The sequence below is a fragment of the Sinohyriopsis cumingii genome, chromosome 8 (genome assembly GCF_028554795.1).
Source record: "Sinohyriopsis cumingii isolate HCF-2022 chromosome 8, ASM2855479v2, whole genome shotgun sequence".
Classification (NCBI taxonomy): Eukaryota; Metazoa; Mollusca; class Bivalvia; order Unionida; family Unionidae; genus Sinohyriopsis; species Sinohyriopsis cumingii.
Genome location: NC_142968.1, coordinates 107,069,185 through 107,087,923, shown reverse-complemented (window position 1 = coordinate 107,087,923; position 18,739 = coordinate 107,069,185). Strand labels below are relative to the sequence as shown.

At 31.8% G+C, this 18,739-nt stretch overlaps 2 long non-coding RNA genes across 2 annotated transcripts in view; one reads left to right on the top strand and one right to left on the bottom strand.

Moving 5' to 3' along the window:
* LOC149794323 (uncharacterized) overlaps nt 1-18,739 on the top strand; it is a 205,224-nt gene that overhangs the window by 73,773 nt on the left and 112,712 nt on the right. The window lies entirely within an intron of this gene.
* The window catches only part of LOC149794324 (uncharacterized), a 21,514-nt gene extending 2,775 nt beyond the window's left edge, over nt 1-18,739 (bottom strand). Inside the window, exon 1 of the long non-coding RNA XR_016423006.1 lies at nt 18,561-18,739. This is a non-coding gene — a long non-coding RNA (uncharacterized LOC149794324). The remainder of the gene's footprint in view (nt 1-18,560) is intronic.

The following is an 18,739-nucleotide window of genomic DNA, read 5'->3' as shown; positions in this document are numbered from 1 at the left end:
GAATATTTAGAAAATCCAATAATATTAACCGTTTACTTTTCTGTCAGTAATTCATATCATCCTGCATTGATTAGTTCTCCTTGTTTATATTCAGAATTGTTTTCATGTCAGTAAAGCTCCCAAAAGCTATGTCTAAGAAATCTCTCATATTGTAAAATTTAATGGGGACTTCGGTCGACTTTCAACTTAAATGCAAAAATTGTTTTAATTTCTTGGTTTGAATTAATTTCTTAAAGCTGGTCTGTATTTTTAATAGAAATTTCTTTCCTGATAAATTAAGTGCACACTGAGGAATAATATCCAATTTTCCGTTGAAATTTCAAATTGTTTGGAAAATATAATAGTTCCAGTCCTTGAAATGCATATAAATAAGATTTCATCCAATGTTTCTAAAGTAACAGTTTTCTTTATATGGTGATTTTTGCTTAATGAATTAAAATAGTTGTTTGTTGATTGCCTTTTATTCTAAAGTAAGGATATAAAATATGCGAAAAATATATTGGTTTAAAATAGCAGATATTTTTTCTTAGAAATTTAACACCTGAAATATGAAATTGATACCATACATGTAATTTAATTTACTAGTGGAAAAAACTGGTGTCTAAACCTTGTCTTCAGGCCATGTACATTAAGTCCTTGCATGTGGCAATATGCTTGGTGTTACTTAAGAAATACTAGTAGAAATGCATTGCTTTTTTTAAAATGGGAGTTCCTTTGTGAGACATGCAAGAAGAGAGGTATTGGCGGCAAATTTTCAGAGGCACACTAGGGATTTTGCAGTTGTAGTTAGGAAAAAAAAAGAATGAACCATGAAGCTTTTAGAGAGTTGCAGTGTAAGATGTCGAGAAAATGCAACAAAGCGCATGCGCCCCATAGAAATCCTCAAGACTCTATGCGCAGAGATAATGTTGAAAAATTTGGGTATATGTTAATGTTAGGTGCAGCGGGGTTTTCCTCTATCTGTGCACGGCGTCTTTATGCACAATAATAACTTGTTGCCTACGTGGGGGAGGGCTGCCAGAAAGGCTCAGTTTTAGGGGTTAAAAGGTGGGAACTAGAGACAGTGCACTATTTTCTGTTGAGGATGCATACATGCAATATTGCAGGTGCAAAAGTGCATTGGATTTTTCTGTGGCTGGCAAGACACCACTGGCATGGAACAGGAGTTGTGGACTGCATGAATGTCTACCTGAACTTGTTATGGCTAGGGGCGGGGACAAAACTCAGTGCATTTGATAGGGGAACTACTTTCTGTCTCGCAATGCATGAGAATTATTGTGATGGTAAATGTGCCCCCTCTTTTTTCTCTTTCTCCACTATCTTTTTTTCTTCTTGCCAACCAGTGTCTCTAGAGGGTATGAGAAATAAGAGATTTGTATATGATACAGAAGTAGTGACCTTTCACCCAACCGCTCCACTGTATTATAGGCTGTTAAGTGCAGAGCTCAATCTGTCTGGGTCACATGCTCTCCTCTTATGTCTGAATTTTTGAAAGCAGACGGAATTTGAATATTCAAACCAGACAGTGCAGATCAAGTAAGTGGCGGGGTCTGTAAAGGGAAACTTATTTCTGATTCTTTCTGCATGTTTAGGTATTAGTTATTTGGATGTTTCAAATATGTGACTTATTTTCCTACATGTTGACTGTACAAAGAATTTTGCACATGAAAAATATATGCTTTAATTCAAGTTCTTATTTGGATTGAATGGATTTGTTCCTTGACTTTATCACTGGGATATGGCATTTGTTCCATGCAAAAGCACATGTCCATATTTTGAAGTAATACTACATTCCAGGTCATTAAGATCTTTCAATGATGAGCCATATAATAATTTATATTGGGTAAAGTTGGAAAATACTATTTTGAGGATTAGCAGATTTTTCTAAAACGAATTATCGTTTTTGCGGACTTCATGTGGCGTGTTGCTTGCGTCGCCATGTTGGAAGTGCAGGCCGATGGAAACTGTTGTGGTAGGTTACTTTTTTCTTTTATGTTGTATGCATTATTTTCTTTTTCAAGTTACATATGAATGGCCCATAAACACTTTTTTAGGGAAGAGAGAAATTTGTTTAACACAGATTCATTGAAGAATTTATAATGTTCTGTGGTATCTAGCAGAAAATACTGTGGTAATTTTAAAAAAAGTGCCATGTTGAAAATACAGGCTTTTATGGGCACAGTTTATTTTTGCAGTCATGCTATTTTAAACTTTCTCTGTATGCAATTAGATGATTGTATCCCTCATAGGTTCAGATTTCATAAAATATTTTCGGATGTGCATTTGTTAGTGTCTTTCTCTGTTCTAAAACATTTTATCTGTCTTTCCTTTTTCCAATAATTAAATTCTGCTTCTTAGTTATATAATTCATTTATTGTGACATTAAAGTGCATGTTACAGCTGTAATATTGTGATTGTGCCATGGTAAAATGGCATCGCTAATTTTTTAATTTTTTTGCTTGTAAAATGTCTTATTATTAGCATGCAGAAATTTTCAGTAAATAATTTATCTGCATGAATTACGTGTGGCCTTTTTTCGTTTGCAACATTTATCAGTTTTACTCACAAAAATTTGAATTGCCCTGATTCATAGGTTAATTCCAACTTTTGGGGTGTACATGTGCAAAGACATGGCGTGACGTGGTGTGTTGCGCATGTCCTACTTACGTAGGTCACACCAACATGTGTTACCTAGGCAAAATAATCCAAATTAAAATGTTGAAAAATTAGCAATGAATATTTTGTGCTGTAATTTTTTCCATTCATTTTCATTTTCATAATATCATTCAAGGTAATTATTTCTCCCTCAACAAAGGACGAATAAATTTATCTTTTTATTTTGAAGTAACACGAGTGCCCAAAGTATTTGCAGATTCCTGCCACATTGGGATATGAAATAAATCTAGGACAAGTCAGGTCTGCGCAGATTTGGATGCGCATATGCAAGAATGTAATTTTACTTTCTAGAGTCATGTTTCATTACCTTAGACTGAAATCAAGATGCAGACTTATTCAGATTTGTGAGTTTTAACTTTTCCACCAACCCCTCTAATATTTGCGTTATTTTTTTAGCTTTTAAAAAGCATCAATCCTTGTAGGAAATTCCATTACCGTTAGGGATTCACATACGGGGAGCACATATTTGACAATATGTGCTTGCGCGTGCGCATTCTACGTTATGCAAGCAGGACACGTTCAATTTTGGTAGCATGATTAATTTCTTAAGGAACTTGGTTACTTTTGCTTGTATATTTAACATAGTCATTCTCAGCATACATAAAATGTTATACTCATCAATATTTTAATATGCTGCATTTTGTTTGAAAAAATATTTTACAATTTGAGGTATGCACATTTATAATCAAGCCCTACTGTGAACTTGCCCATTTGGTTCTCTACATTTACAATTTGCATGCGCAGTGGGTTCCTTGCATTTCAGACAGACGGTCATGCAGCATCTGTCTTTGCCAAACCAAGTGGTCAGAAGGTAACATGGACTAGTTCAGGAACAGTGTTTCGTTTTCAGAATTTATATATATTGTTGTTGTTACGATTAAGTTTTATAATTATCAGCTTGTAGCTATCATGTTTCTTATTTCGGACTTTGATATTACTATTTTTTATCTCAGAATATTATGGCCTGTAAATATTTTTCCTCACGATGCAGAAACTTCTTAAAAGTAAAGTATGTTGTAGCAAAAAGCACGACATGACTGGGGTTGACACAAGGGGGGCATAGATGCATGCGCGTGCGCAGTCCAGAATGTTCAGTGAATTTAAAATTTCACCAGAATAGAATTGCGCATTTGTGTTGCTGCTTGTAGTAAGTGAGAAGTACTTTTCCAAAGGAAAAAGGAGTCTAGAGGTAAATTACTTAATATTGTTTAATCACAAATTTTTCTTTTTATATATCCAAGGTGTGTGTTTCCTACTTATTTAATATATTTGGTATTAAATTTAGTTGTTTTTTTTCAATTTTAAAAAATTAATTACAAAGTTTTGAGCCTCATAACATTTTCTAATAATTTTATATAAAAAATATTTTCCGGCATTGATCATGTAGATTTCTTTGAATTATTTGAATCTGTTGTCATCATTGGAGACATAGATTGATAATACAGAATTTTAGAATTTTGCAAGATCAGTATTGAAATTCTTGTATCTACTGCTCAGTTCTGTTTGCAATCCCTTTTTTTGGTTTGAAAATATTGCTTGCTGGTGCAATGAATTACAATGTTCAACCCCCCCCCCCCCATAAATAGTATAGATGGCCTTTTGTGTCTTATTTCTGTGTATTTACTTTGTGATTTTAATTAAATGAATTTTTTTTTTTGGACAGTGGATATTAGTAGTGATTTCTTACATCATCCCTGGTCACCTTGAGTCACGTGTTATTTTATGGAACATTTTTTCCATGAAATTTTAATTCATCATTTTTTATCTCCAAAGTCAGGAAAGCTTATAAGCCATAAATTGTTATAGACTTGATATTTTCACTTTAAAAGGTTTTAAAATTAAAACGTTTACAAGATAAATTCATTGTTAAATTAAAAGAGCACTTTCTAATAATAGCAACTATTGATTGTTTGTCATTAAAAAATGTGTAACCAATTTTAAGTGTTCAGATATTTTTCTGCTTCCTTTGTTTTATTGAACATCTAAATATATGAAAGGAAATTTGAGATTAAAAAAAGAAATTCAGAATATATGACCAAAAATCATATCTTAAAATCTGAATCAAGAAGTATATATTAAAATGAACATTTATGTATAAAACAAAAAATATATATGCTTTCAACAATACAAGTTTATATATACAAATTTTTTCTACAAAAACATTTGAAGTCACTAAATTTGTTTTATCTGATGATTTTCCTATATATTGTGTAATTAATAATAATTAATAATTCATGAAATAACACCAGACTTGAGGTTTTTATAGTCTGTGTTCATAATATTTGAATATTCTGAGAAAATTTTAAAATCTAAATATATGGAAAAACACTTGTATGTATACATGTGAACAAAAACCAAACTAGTATAAATTAAATTTGTTTGGTAGGTAGTTCTTTATTTCTGTATCCTCAAATCTTTCATGCACTTTCAATCCAAAGATAACATTCCTACAGTTTGTTAGGATGACTGTTTTCTTATTAAAAAGGTGTCCTTTTTGGGTAATGAAAAAATTTCTAATATTTTTACTGCAAAGGATACTGACACAAACAATAATGTAAAAGTATGTGAAAAATTGCTAGCAATACAATAAGTTACGTTTATATCATTTATCTAACGAAGATTATATCAGGCAATTTATTGGTGGCAGAGATCAATAATTATAAATCATTTTCCTTCAATCAATATATGTTAATTTGTAAAGTGTGTGTTGTAATATTTATCTAAAATTAGATACTAGGAGAGGGTTGTTAACTGAACAAAAACAAGGAATTACAAATTAGCCATGGTTGAGAAAATAGGTTCTGCAGGGATATGTAAGAGGATTTGTCAGACAGAATTAATTAAAAATCATGTTTAAAATCTCAGGAAAATTGAATTTAAATTTGATCTATTACTTTTCCATAAAGATGGTCTGAGGAACTTGTTTCTATAATCTTAGAAAATGTTGGACTTAGTGATGAGCTTTTAACAGAAATTATTTTATTGTTTTAAATATTGGAGTTGTACTTGATTGAAGTAAAATATCCATGATAGGTTTAAACTGAATAGAAAATAAATGACATCTTGTTCAGGTGCAGCATTTCCCATTTTTGTATTAAAAAAAGATGTTGGAAGACTATTCCATGTACGGCCATATATAGAATAATGATGGCCATGAAATTAATGTGTTTTTACTAACTTGAACAAATTTATCATTAAGAATTAGAATAAACTGTAGGATGCTGAAAATATATTGTCTTTTTCCCAACAGTATTTCAAAATTTAGGAAAACAAAAAAGGGAGTTAAAGTTCTGAATCTTTTTTAGACATGGGTAGGAATAAAGTTTTTATAGAATGTTGATTGATTTTTTAAGCACAGAATATGTAGTTAATTTTAAAATGTTACAATTTGTATAAATGTTTTTTGGTTCATTTTGAGAAATATTGAAAATTATTTTTCTTGGGGGAAAATTAGATGATGCCCATGGTGTTTTAGTAACATGAACAAAGAACATGTTGTTTTTAAATGTAGAAAGAAATGAGGTCCAATAATTTCTACAGAAGTTAAAAATAAGGCAAATTGATTCAGAATTAATACAGATATTGTTTCTGAACAAGCATTTTTACTGAGAAATATATCCAGTTATTAATTTTATAAAATATAGAATACATGATAATTCTAAAAAGATGAATATTCTCTCCATTAATTTTGTATGTCCCTGGTATATTGTAATTTAAAACATGAGGAACCAACAGACATTTCTAAACATTGTGCACATGTTTTTAAATTTACTGAGCACTTTTTGCCTTTGATGTGGTTGTAATATTGTAAATCAACACAATTTTTAGCAAGCCTAACATTTTAGTTAATTTAGCATGCAGCCTAATTTCCACTAAAGCTGAATGCTTGCTAAAATTATGCAGTGAAAATAGATGTATGACAGAAATGTAGATGTCTACCTGAATGGTCAGATATAGTAGTTTTTATATGTATTCATAGTAAACATTTACTAATTTGCATGTAATGATAATGAGGGAACAACAATTTGCAGATGTTACTTTGAATAAATGGTCTACTGTTTTGTGTATAATTTTGTTGGAACATTCTGCAGTTTGTGGCGTTTTATATTTTATTCCTTTTAAAATAACGTGTGAGGGAATAAAAAGACCAATTTTTTTTCCTTGTTGACATTACATAGCGCATATTGCATTTTGCTTTTATTAAAACTGCCACCAATAATGTTTTTGGGGGGGATTAATATTTTCAAAATTTAGATTACTTAAAATTTAATGTGGCTTAAATTATGCTCCAGTATTTACAAAGTGAAATACTGGATTTTTTAATTCAGTCAGAAATGCTAATGACAATAGGCAGAATGCAGTCTTCACCACCCAGACAGCATTGGAATGAATATATTGGGAATTTTTTATGTCGATTGGGACTGACTGATTGGGACTGACGGTTTGGCTTATAATTTTAGGAGAAAATTTAACCAGTTGGGACTAATTTTATATCCATTGATCTTTTTCTACAACCTTGATTCCATGTGGTATTTATAATTTATCATCATTGGAAAATATCTTGAAATTATAAATCAGTTAAGTTTAAAACAGTTTATTTTGTGACATTTTCTCTGAAAAAATTTATATGAGCAAAAACATTCAGGTTTCATGTCATTGGTCTGAAAATTACATACGAGTGCCAAATAAATCAAAATTAGTTAGATCTGAAATTTACATAGGTCTGAAAATTACATATGTGTGCAAATAAATCAAAATTAGTTAGATCTGAAATTTACATATGTCTGAAAATTACATATGAGTGCCAAATAAATCAAAATTAGTTAGATCTGAAATTTACATAGGCCTGAAAATTACATACAAGTGCCAAATAAATCAAAATTAGTTAGATCTGAAATTTACCTAAGTCTGAAAATTACATATAAGTACCATATAAATCAAAATTAGTCAGATCTGAAATTTACATAGGTCTGAAAATTACATGTGTGCAAATAAATCAAAATTAGTTAGATCTGAAATTTACATATGTCTGAAAATTACATATGAGTGCCAAATAAATCAAAATTAGTTAGATCTGAAATTTACATAGGCCTGAAAATTACATACAAGTGCCAAATAAATCAAAATTAGTTAGATCTGAAATTTACATAAGTCTGAAAATTACATACAAGTGCCATAGAAATCAAAATTAGTTAGATCTGAAATATACATTAGTCTGAAAATTAAATATGTATGCCAAATAAATCAATGTTAGATCTGAAATTTACATAGGTCTGAAAATTACATACAGTGCCAAATAAATCAAAATTAGATCTGAAATTTACATAGGTCTGAAAATTACATACAAGTGCCAGATAAATCAATATTAGTTGGATTTGAAATATACATAGATCTGAAAATTACATATATGCAAAAAAAAACATTTTGGACATTTTCTCGGAAATAAGTTTCATTTCGTAGATCTGAAAATTTGACATAAGAAACTCCCAAAAATCTGAAGATTACATATGAATGCAAAACAAATATTCAGGATTTATGTTGTGACAGTAATTGCATTTTTTATTGTTTTGGTCAGTCATCTGGTGCAGTTTTTAAATTAAAAATGAAAAATAAATGACAGCTGTAGAATTAGGTAGTGAATTGACAGTTAGGATGAATTAATATTTGTGATATATTTTCATTTAACTTAAACAGTTTATGAAGGTGTTTCCTGTTGTTGTATAAAGAAATGTTAAAAATATTGAGAAGGTACAAATACTTGTTAAAAATTATTTCTTATTTTTAAAAACATTTTTTGTGCATAAAATATATTTTATTGTCATGAAAATATCTGAAACTTAAATATATCTGGAGTACAGCATACTCTGTCATCAAAGTATATGAATCAGTTTGATTTCCCATTTTAAAATGTACAATAAAACACTTATCTCTCATTTGGTTTATATTTTTTCAACTCTTTATTATATTTTTTAGCCAGAAATTGTTTATGATATATTTACTGGATCATTTAGATGAATGGCTAACATGCAGCTACTTTGCCGTACTGTTAACAGGTGGATTTTATGACAAATTTTGAAGTTGAAAAACAGATTTAAGGGGCCTGAGATAGTATATCTTTGTCATTTCACATATATATGATGCTAAAATAGTGGATGGAATAAACTAGTCAGTCATTTTCACATTTGTAATAGTTGACCCCATTGATCAGACTGGCAGAAATTAATTTTTCTTTTTGAACTAAGCTAGTGATTGTAAAAAATAAACTATTTATCATGCTTCAGTTAAATTACATAATTATATAAATTAACTGATGCATGGTGGAGGGGGGTACATAGTAAAGAGTAAATGGAAATGGTTGTTAACTGAACAAAAACAAGGAATTACAAATTAGCCGTGGTTGAGAAAATAGGTTCTGCAGGGATATGTAAGAGGATTTGTCAGACAGAATTAATTAAAAATCATGTTTAAAATCTCAGGAAAATTGAATTTAAATTTGATCTATTGCTTTTCCATAAAGATGGTCTGAGGAACTTGTTTCTATAATCTTAGAAAATGTTGGACTTAGTGATGAGCTTTTAACAGAAATTACTTATCTTTCTATCTGCATATGTACATTAATGCACATGTTGCTATCACTACATTTATATACTAGCTTAGATTTTTCAATAAAAATTGAGTTGGTTTGGTTTTTATGGTTGAACACAATTTTTCAGCACATGATAGGCTATATACAAGGTAGTGGAGGGAGAACCTGGGATGAACCACTGACCCACTGGAAGCATATAAAAATCAAGGAAAAATAGTGTAGTGAAAAGTAAAATTTAGCTGATTTTTTGAATTAAGTAAGTGATTAGAGAAAGAAGATTAACATAACTTTGATTAATAGTAATTCAAGAAACAGAAAAATCCAAATACACTTAATGTGATAAATCTTGATGAAACAATGCAAGAAAGTTGTGTTGCCATTATGTGGGATAATGATAGGACCATTGCACTGAAAAATAGGACTGCACTCTGGACAGTTGAATCTGTCATGAAATGTACTCCATTATGTTGTGTGTGTGTGTATATATATATATATATATATATATATATATATATATATATATATATATATATATATATATATATATATATATAAACACACAGACATACATAGCTTATTATGAAATACATAAATGTATATAATTATGATATTCATGTATGTACATATATATATATGTATAATCAAATATATATTTATGTATCTCATAATCAACTATGTACATTTATGTATCTTGGCTATTTAGATTTATTTATCTCTATCAAATATTTACATTTATGTATCTCAACATATTTATTTATCTCATTATCTACTCTGTACATGCATATCATAATTATATACATTTATGTATTTCATAAAAATACTATATATACACACACATACACACACACACACACATACATACATACATACATACATACATACATACATACATACATACATACATATATATATATATATATATATATATATATATATATATATATATGAAATACATAAATGTATATAATTATGATATGTATGTACAGAGTAGATAATGGGATAAATAAATACATTGAGATACATAAATGTATATATTTGATAATGAGGTAAATAAATGTAAATAGCTGAGATACATAAATATATATTTGATTATGAGATACATAAATATATATTTAATTATGGGATATATATTTGTACATGTTTGAGTATGAGATACATAAATATATATTTGATTATGGGATACATATTTCTACATGGTTGATTATGAGATACATAAATATATATTTGATTATGGGATGCATATTTCTACATGGTTGATTATGAGATGAATGTACACGTTTGATTATGAAAAACATAAATAGATGTAGTTGATTGTAAAATACATAAGATACATAAAATATACATTCATCATTCTAAGATACATTAAACGTACATTCATCATTATAAGATACATGAAGCATACATTCATCATTCTAAGATACATACAATATACATTCATCATTCTAAGATACGTAAAATATGCATTCATCATTCCAAGATATATAAAATATACATTCATCATTCTAAGATACATAAAATATACATTCATCATTCCAAGATACATAAAATATATATTCATCATTCTAAGATACAATGTACATGGTTCATTATGAGGTACATAAAATGTACATGGTTCATTTTGAGATACATAAAATGTACGTTTGATTTTGAGATACATAAAATGTACATGACTGATTATGAGATACTAGTGATAGTAAAGAGTTTAGTGTTCAATGATTTTGATGAGTTTCGAATATTTCTTTATTTTAAAATGGAAAATGTCAGTTTTACAAACTTTCTCCAAGTTACGTTAGCAATTTTTTCGGCTGTCGTACTGTAATTGATCAGTAAAAGTGGATGTTTGTAGTGTCACAAAGGGAAAGGGACATAACTATAAATTTCACTTGAATTGTGTTCCACAAATGTATGGTTTTTACCTACCTTTGGGTGGACTCGTGTTATATAGTGACATCCTTGTGAGGAGCAATGACACATGATTAAGTTTCCAAAAGTAATACACGAATTCATGAGATATTTTGCATATGTATATGCTTCTTACATGTATATTGGCACTGAAATAAAGGTAAAAACTCATTATTTAGCATATACAACCAATTTACTGACTATTAATTGTTTAAAAATCACTCTTAATTGTGATGATCTTGTGAATTTAAAAAATAAATATAGTCATTAGAAAATGTAGATTTTCATTACCCAAGGTATTAAAAGAGTATTCCCTTATCAGAACTCTTGGCATAATTAGAAAGGGCAGTGCCAGGTAGAAGTGAGTTCGAGAACCACTCAATCTAAGTGTTTTATTCCACAACAACACAGGAAATATCACGTCATTAATTTAAGAAATGAATATATTCATGAGAAATATATGGCTTGTAAAACCCCAGGTTATAATGCATGCAGAATAGTTTCCACTTATCAGAACAGTAGTGTAATGACAGAAAATAGCATCACACAGTAAAATTGATTTCTTCAACTGATCAATTAAAATGCATTATTCCACAGCAGTGTTCGTATCTAGGAGATTGTAATGTACGATTCTTTTACTTAAATAGAGTGCATAGTGTTACTCAATATAGGTTTTTAGTCATTTCAGACACTAATCACATTACTGCTTCAGTGGTCTGGTGGTAGATTGTCCACCTTGGATGTGGGAGGCTGTGGGTTTGAACCCTGGCAGAGTCATAGCAAAGACTTTTTAAAATGGTACTAAGATCTACCTTGCTTGGCACTCAGCATTAAGAGGTTAGTGTTAGGACTGGTCATCCTGGGGTCAGGATAATGTGACTAGGTGGGAAGATGCCCCAGTGCTAAACATCACTATAAACTGTGACATCGCAGACATCGTAGCAGAATGACTGAAAAATTGTTAAAGCTATCTTAAAAATCTAAATCACACATACACACACTAATCTCATTAAAATTAGTGGGAAACAGAAATCATTATCATTTTAAAATGGCTCAACTTTTATTTCTTCAAACATTCATATAGCATCCCTGATGTGTAATATGTTTTTAGACTCATTAATCTATTAGACATGTTGGACCCCAATGCAGTGAAAATGTTAAAATTTAGTGTATAGAAACAAAGTATGCCATGTGGGAAAAATGAATTCTTTGTAATTAGTTATTTGGAAATGTTTAAATGTTTTGTTTGTTTGGCTTCTCCAACAGCCTTTGATTACTTTTATTTGGGTTAGTCATGACACGACTATGTGATACATCTTCATTTTAAACCCATTGTTTTCAGTTCAAGGTCCAGTGGCAGATTTAGAGAGGTGTGAGGAGGGGCTGTAGATATGCTTCAGTTTAGAATCCTCTTTCCATTTGAAAAAAAAGTTAATTTTCTTGGAAATTTCTTTCTCTGTTTTTTTTTGTTTTTGTGTTTTTGTTTTTACTAAGGTTTCACATTCTGAGCAAGAGTAGTTTCCCACTTCTCAAAATTGGACCCTGCTAGGAATGTTGTTAGCTTTGCCTTTGAAATGCATTTGTATCATTCAGTAAGTTAATTGTTAGATCATGCAATCATCCATGACATGCCATCATACTATGCAATTAACAACTTTGGATCAGTAGCATTCAGAGTTAGTGGTGGATAAAAAAAATGCAGTTTTATATTACAGTCAGCTTTCTGCAACTGAATGCTTATTTTTCAAATACTGAACATTGTGGCATTGTGCTCTCCCTTTGTCAGGTACACAATTTGATCTGGCAGACATACTTGGCTCCCAATGTAGTTTATGTGTTTATCTCTCACTCTCTCTCTTTCTCTCTCTCTCTCTCTCTCTCTCTCTCTCTATATATATATATATATATATATATATATATACACACACACACACACATACATGATGTTTTGTAGTATCATCAATACAGTCTAACCAAGCAGTTTTCAAGATGATACTGTCAAGCAATGATTTAAATTGCCTTGGACAGCCACATTTCCTGGTACCTTGAACTCAATTGATGTAAAAATAATCTTTGAGCATCTGCCTGAATTGGAAGATCACTTGTTGATTCCCAGAGGTGCTGGCTTATGATAGATTAGACTGTATCTTTTATTGTTAATTGTTTCTTTTGAATTTTAAGAATTCTATTGGATTAAGAGGATTGTGCCAATGGCTGACATCCATTTTTTAAATAAGAATTTGTGTACTCTGCTGACTTGTGATGTAGAATAGACCCAATGCACTCTTCAGCAAATTGGAATAGGCAACTAATGAAGGCAAAAACCATGGTGACTCAGTGGTAAGTGTGCTAAACTTGTGACTAATAGTGTGTTGGTTTGAGTCCTACTAATAGTTCAGACAGGGGTGGCTACTGTTGTATGCCTTTGGTCAAGACATCTTTTGCCAAGTCCATTTGGCTTGACACTTACCTACTTGCTGTACCATAAGAAAGCCTGACTGAACCAACCCATTTTATACAGCTATGAAGGCTCTCCGATTAGTAATAGGTAACACAGACTTGTTAAAATTAATGTCTGTCAGTGAGAAAGCCTATCAGAATAGTTGTATCAGCAGGCCAGCATAAGCTGAGGTCAGATTCAGTTAAAACTAGTAGATGCCTTAAATTTCAGAAGCTAAAAGCTTTCATTTGCACTTTGGTAGCTCAAAATAAATTGGGGATGGCAAGACCTACTTCTGCCATTCTGCAATTCTCCATTGTACAAGAAGGTATTGTTCACATATGAAGGAAACAAGATGCTGAAGAAAATGGATTGATGTTTCTATTGACAATATGTTGCTGCTGTGGATTTTTCAAATTACATGCTCCAAGACAACTGGCCAATTTGTACCTTTTTTAAAAAGGTAACCATCTTTTTCTTTAAACATTATTCTTAATAGGGTATTTTCACTGAGTTTTTTTTGGGGGGTACAGAAATTAATGTGAAGATGACACCCATTAGTGATACATTAATTTAAGTAAACTCTGTTTTATTATTCAGATAATAAATGGTGTGATTGAAATTACTGAGTAAGTCTTTTGTAAAAGAGAATAATACTGCTTTTGTTGTGGCCTGTTTATCAACATACAGTCTCTGTACATCTTAATTACATTTGTAAAATTTACCTTTTAAAAGCCTCTGTATTGTGGTGATGTATCATTAAACCATTTACAATCTGCAAAATGTGTAAAAGAAAATCTGCATATATATGTGCTACACCTTTCAAAAACACTGCAGAATTTATACTGAAAACTTTGTAAATATTGCACCATCACCTAAGAGGCTAGACTCCTTTGCCAGGGCTTTGACAAACAGTTGACCTCAAATTTGAATAGTATTGCCTACCAATTAGCACAGCTATTTTTGTTTTAATTGTCATTTTTCTTCCTGAAAAGATAGCGGTGATTGACAGAATACATTTAAGAGTGAAAATGTGATAAAAACTGGACGGAAAATGACTTAAAAAGACCTCAAAACGTACATGCTATATAGCAAAAATTGTAAAGGTGACACACGAAAAGTATTGTCTCACAACCAGTCTTTAAAGATGCAATTAGGTAAATGTTTACAACCAACCTGAATCATTAGATTCATCATTGAGCCAGGGAGTGTTGTGGGGATATATTATTGACATGATATACCCAGAAGAGAGTTCAATTAGTACAGAGAAGATTCTGAGGAGCTGGGGTGGGGTTTGTGGACAGTAAAACCCATCTGTATTCCGTTTTTCATACAAAAAAGACTGAATAATAAAAAAAACACCCTTGTAATCCAATCTCCGTTAAAAAATTCCTGGATATACTGCACATGATTTACACAAGCAAGTCTCACAGTATAATTGATCTAATATCAGAAGGGATCACAATCAAGAATTCATTGATTGACAGGTGTCATTAAATCCATTACTGTTGCAATTTTCCTTCAGTAAATGACTCCACTATTTTTTTTTCTCTTGTCTTTCCTGTAAAGATGGTCATCAGAATGGTAATTAGGTCATGATTATCCTCCAACATACCACCTAATATCAACATGCTTGTTATTTATTTTTAACTACCATATCCTGCATTGCCTCTGTTACCGTCGTTATATACTTATAAGACCAGTCCAACTACAAACTGCACAGATCAAGATTTTCTGTTACATCAAGTACTGGTAGATCTGGGTCTCTTCAGTTTGTTAGGAGTAATCAGTAGAAGAAAGAACATAGATCCTGATCCTCAGGCCCATTATGCAAGGGCAGATTAGAGTCTGTGGTGTAAGCAGTTGAACCTGACTTTCAGGCAAATATAGATGGTTAGATAATTTTTGTCAATCACGTTATTGGGGACGAGGCATGGTCATTTTTCCACTGGTGACAATGAAGACGGCTATCATCTTTGGTTTATTAAGGGTTTGATTCAAGTTTTTCAGCAGTGCTTTGATTGTGGGCTTGACATGCTGGTATGTCCACATCTAAATTTGTCTTTGTGGATTATTTTCTAATGTATTGAGCTTCATGCGTTGTAAAAAATGACAAATTTCATCAGTACAAAAATGTGTGGATTGGAGAAGACATCTTATTGTGTCAAAAGTAGATCTGTTGTTTGCTGGGTCTTTAAATTCACAATTTGCAGTGGCAACGAAATTCATGAAAATGGGTACCTGCTGAAATGTTTTTAAATTCAGAATGTATATTTGCCTGTACACATGTTTAAAGTATCCCTTAGTTTGTTTTGACTGTAATCAGAATTCCATTTACACAGAAATATTATCCTCTGGTGTGTTCTTCATGAGGATGACTGGAGGAAAAGGAAGCTGCTACACTGAATCCTACCATCTGATTCAATTTCTGTAGTGACCTTGTGGTATGCGCTTGCTCCTTAACATTTGATAACCTCGTGTTGCTATTTTTTTGGTCATAGATGCAGCCCTATTAGTTGATGCCTCTGGTGAGGGGGTCAGAAGTAAAGAAGGGATCATTAGTTGTGGTAGGTTCAGTCGCAGATTAGACTTTGGCATCAAGTCTAATGATTGGTATGAATTGGTATAAATAGACCTCAATAAAAGCTGGCAGTGTAGTTACTGAGGCAAGTTTGAGAGGCCCCCCCCCCCCCCAATTTTTGTTGTTGGAAGAACTTCAAAAATATACCCGGAAGTCACACATATACACATTAACATTTAAACTAAATCTCTTGTTGAAAAGACTAAGTTGTTTACATACAGCTCACATTCAGATAAGTTTTCTTCAGTTAGCAAATTAAATCTTGGTCCTCTGTTTTGCATTAACTGTTTGGTATTTGTCACAACCATAGCATGAGTCATTTTCATTTGTTTATAGAATGAACACTTATTCAGTGCAAGAAAATGGAAGGAAATGTGTAACATTTTCAAAAATTAAAGAACTGGCCAAAAAAAACCCCACAAAACTGGTAATCCTGCAGCAAATCTGATTCCTGGAAAAAAAATGCACATATTGTTCAAAATTTACAAATGTGTTCACACTGGGAATGTCTTATAAGATTGAGTTCCTGCATTTATTTACTAGGATGATCGAATAAGCAACTTTTGCAATCATTGATGTGTTTATTTTAGATTGGTAATTGTTTCCTTGAAGATATGCTTTCTAATTTATTTCAGTCACTGTCAAGTTATAAAAGCTAGTCAGTAATGCATCATTTAGGCATTTAAGAGCCAAGTCAGTAATGTATCAGGCATTCAAGAGTCAAGTCAATCATATAGTTTAGGCATTCAGGAGCTGAGTCAATAATTTATAATTTAGACATTCAAGAGTCAAGTCAGTAATGTATCATTTAGGCAATCAAGAGTCCATTCAGTAATGTATCATTTAGGCATTTGGTAGTCACGTCAATAATATATCATTTAGGCATTCAAAAATCAAGTCAATAATGTTTATTTAGCCATTCAAGAGTCAAGTCAGTAATGTATTGTTGTAGCATTCAAGAGTCAGGTACTTTGTGTGCTGTGGGAGTAGAGATGCTCTATAAATGTGTTTGCTGACCTAAACAATTTAGGTAGAAAGGGATTATTTTCCTTGGTCTTGGAAAATACTAAAATATTGCTGAGAGAAGAACTGAGAAGCAAGGGTTGTTAATGTTGCTGCTGCTGCTGTGGTGTCTGGTCATCTGTCTGCAAACATAGTTGTCTGTACATCTGTCTGCAAACATTATTGTCTGTACATCTGTCTGCAAGCATAGTTGCCTGGTCATCTGTCAGCAAACATTATTGTCTGTACATCTGTCTGCAAGCATAGTTGCCTGGTCATCTGTCTGCAAACATTATTGTTTGTACAGCAGTCTGCAAGCATAGTTGCTTGGTCATCTGTCTGCAAACATTATTTTCTGTACATCTGTCTGCAAGCACAGTTGCCTGGTCATCTGTCTGCAAACATTATTTTCTGTACATCTGTCAGCAAGCATAGTTGCCTGGTCATCTGTCTGCAAACACTATTGTCTGTACATCTGTCTGCAAGCATAGTTGCCTGGTCATCTGTCTGCAAACATTATTTTCTGTACATCTGTCTGCAAGCACAGTTGCCTGGTCATCTGTCTGCAAACATAGTTGCCTGTACATCTGTCTGCAAGCATTATTGTCTGTACATCTGTCTGCAAACATAGTTGCCTGGTCATCTGTCTGCAAACATAGTTGTCTGTACATCTGTCTGCAAACAGTTGTCTGTACATCTGTCTGCAAACATAGTTGTCTGTACATCTGTCTGCAAACATTATTGTCTGTACATCTGTCTGCAAGCATAGTTGCCTGGTCATCTGTCTGCAAGCATAGTTGTCTGTACATCTGTCTACAAGCATAGTTGCCTGGTCATCTGTTTGCAAACATTATTATCTGTACATCTTGAAAAAGTTTTATGGACATCTGTCTGCAGCCAGTATAGACTGATGGTATGGGAAACAATTTAACATTGAAGTTGTCACACATGAGAGAGAGAAAACAGTAGGGAAGACTATAATGGCACAGTATGCATCACATAATTAATAAATAAAGATTATATTTGTTTTCCTTGAAATTAATTCAGATGTTCATCTTTCTTTTAAGTGTGTTGTCTTTCATTGCATGACTTTGCAACTTAAATGGACTGTTTGCACACTTTCTATAGAATTCTGGCATTTAATGGTTGACTTAAAATGTTTTAGCTCATAATTTGTGCAGTAAAGATATACCATTGATAAGATGAAAAATAACCTTATTTGGATTTTAAAAAAGTCACATACTGTTTGTCACGATTGTCTGCAAATGTACATGTTGTTGAGTGTGTAGTCTCTCCATTAGCACTGGGAGAGAATTGAAGAAAACCAATATGTAGAATATGGCATCTTAAAAATGTCTGGGTTTAGTATTTACCTGTATGGTGCACATGTATGTTTCTGTACATCATGGTCTTGCTGCTCTATGAAATTACTCTTGTCCAGGTAATCTGATCTGTCCAGGTAATCTAATCTGTTCATAATGCTTAAGATTACAAGTAACATGCTAATACTGTCACCTCTGTACACGTGGGTTCAAGTCTCAGGCTATGAATA